We start from the raw sequence: 2,398 nt of genomic DNA, 5'->3' as shown, positions 1-2,398 counted from the left end.
TGCCACCTTGTATCCCTTGCACAGGGAGTCGGCATCTGCACAAACATAGCCTCCTCCTCTGTCAGCCCCAAATGAAACTTCCCTTCCACATGGATCGGTTTGGGTCTGTTGTGGCATTGCTCTCCAGCAGGCCAACGGTGTGTAGCACCTTCCCTGTATGGCTCGTCCCTTCCCTCCCGCACCCCACCTTGACAGGGCTTCAGTGACACACAGGGTCAAAACCCAGTCACACTAATGTTTATGGGGAAGCGACACCAGCAAAGAAAGGACGATCGACTCGGAATTGCATTATGATTCAGATTTCACAAACATTCTGGCAAGTAATTTTCTCACTGCTTGCCCAGTACTGGTTAGCAATTTGCATGCACAATTACCTATTTCGCACATGCAATGGTGGCAGTTGTTGACAAAAGTTCAGAGCACCGTGTGCATTTAAACTTAGAAAATGTGCCAGTGATTCACAGAGATGGCCTATAAGCAGAGCTGAGAGTATCAGTGAAGAGACATTCCTTTTTCTGTAGGAAGATGGCCCATTATTTAAAATGTTTGCTCTTGTAACAACATCCACTGGTATTTCCCAGAGCTGCACTTAATGGGAGTCCAGGAAGGTGGTAATTATATCCCAAGACTCTGATATGGATAAGCTGAGTTGATGACCTGATTACTTGGTTTGAAAACATATTTTCCCTTATTGTGCGATATACTTGACTGCTCTAGCTGGGATCTAACAAAAGATTTTATCTCAAAGGTATTAACCGTTCAGGTGACTAGGACAAAAGCATCGTTATGAGCTGATGGCAATTTAAGCTGGTAGCTGACATGAAATCTCAATTTCCCACTGGGTAAGGACTTGTCGATGTCTGTGGAAGGCGTCAGTTCTATCAGTAACACGATGGAGGCTGTAGAAACTGGGCTGATAATCTTCAGGAAACACGTCTCAGGTTGAAACTTTAAGGACATAAACCTCCTTCTGAGCTTTCCTGGAGACTGTTCCCCAGGCAGGCTCCAGATGCTGTTGTTCTGTGATTCAGAGCTGGTGTTCAGCACCATATGGTGTTGTGCTGGGCTCATCGTGGGCAGGTTATCAGGGAACTTAGTGTCTTGTTTGTGAGGGATTTCATTTGTTTTTCCGACATGAACTGTGCATAACAGACAACAAAGAGACGAAAAGCAGCCAGTGACATTTGCATGAAAGGAAGCTTTGCCCTGGTGGGCTTGACCCTGCTTTGGGCACTCAGGGTCTGTCTACACTGCAATTTGCCACCCGTGGCTGGCCCATGCCTGCTGACTCAGGCTGGTGGGGCTTGGGCTAAGGAGTTGTTTATTGCAGTGTAGAAGTTCTGGGACCCTCCAGCCCAAGCCCAAATGTCTAGAGCACACTTAAACAGCCCCTTAGCCCAAGGCAGCTGGCACAGGCCAGCTGCAGGTTTTAAATTGCAGTGTAGACACGGGCTTAGAGCTCGTTAGTCTAATCCTGGCGCTGACATTATCTCTGAGCCATTGAGATCTGAATGTGCAGACTTGAATGTGCAATTGCATCTCTAATTTGCACGTGCAATTCAGGGGTGGTTATTCGAGTGGGATGGTCAGTGGCTGATGGGATTGTACATTGAAAACGATGGAATCGCATCCGGTGAACCGGCTGGGCACGGATTGTCTGAGATGCTTAGAAATCTAAACAAATAAATAAAGGCCACAGTTGTGCCCCAGACTCTGGGATATGTGCGCACACACATGTACATAGAGATGGCTCGCTGGCAATTTTGTGTGGTGCCGTCACAAAAGTGGGTGCTAAAGCTGGGCACCAAAATCTACATTTTGGCACCTAAATCGGTGGGCTGGTTTTCAGCGGGGTCTGATTGTCCCAGGTCAATGGGAGCTGCCAATGCTCAGCATCTGTGAGGACCAGGCCACATACCTACGTACGCAGACGTGGGTGCAGGTGCCTCACTCTCCGCAGTCACAGCTGAAAGCTCTGGTCTCCAGTGAGATCTCAGCTGGGCTAGGTGAGACCGGGCTGCACAGATCACGCTGTGTTTGAATTCGGAATGGCTGTTTGGTCCAACCCCATCAGTCGCCCTTTTATGTGCTGGTCACATGAGCAAGAGTTTGCAGGATCGGGCCTGTGGGAGCAGGAACCCTGTCGTATTAGCAAATGACTGGTGTGCGCTTGGGGACGTGGGCATTAGCCCTTGGAATACTGAGTTACAGCACTGGCTGATTAACCTGGGCTGTATCTGATACCTGTTGCTTCATAGCTTTCCCAGATTTACAGACAGTTATTTATATTGGAATCCATCAAAACCACAAACCTCTTTTTTGCACTCAAGCCATTATCCCACCTTTCGCCATTTCGGCTGCTTTCCTCTTCGCCACTGCAGATTTTTGCTATATAAGA

This window comes from Malaclemys terrapin, chromosome 12 (assembly GCF_027887155.1).
Source record: "Malaclemys terrapin pileata isolate rMalTer1 chromosome 12, rMalTer1.hap1, whole genome shotgun sequence".
NCBI lineage: Eukaryota > Metazoa > Chordata > Testudines > Emydidae > Malaclemys > Malaclemys terrapin.
The sequence above is the reverse complement of the archived record's forward strand: the minus strand, read 5'-3'. Positions refer to the sequence as shown.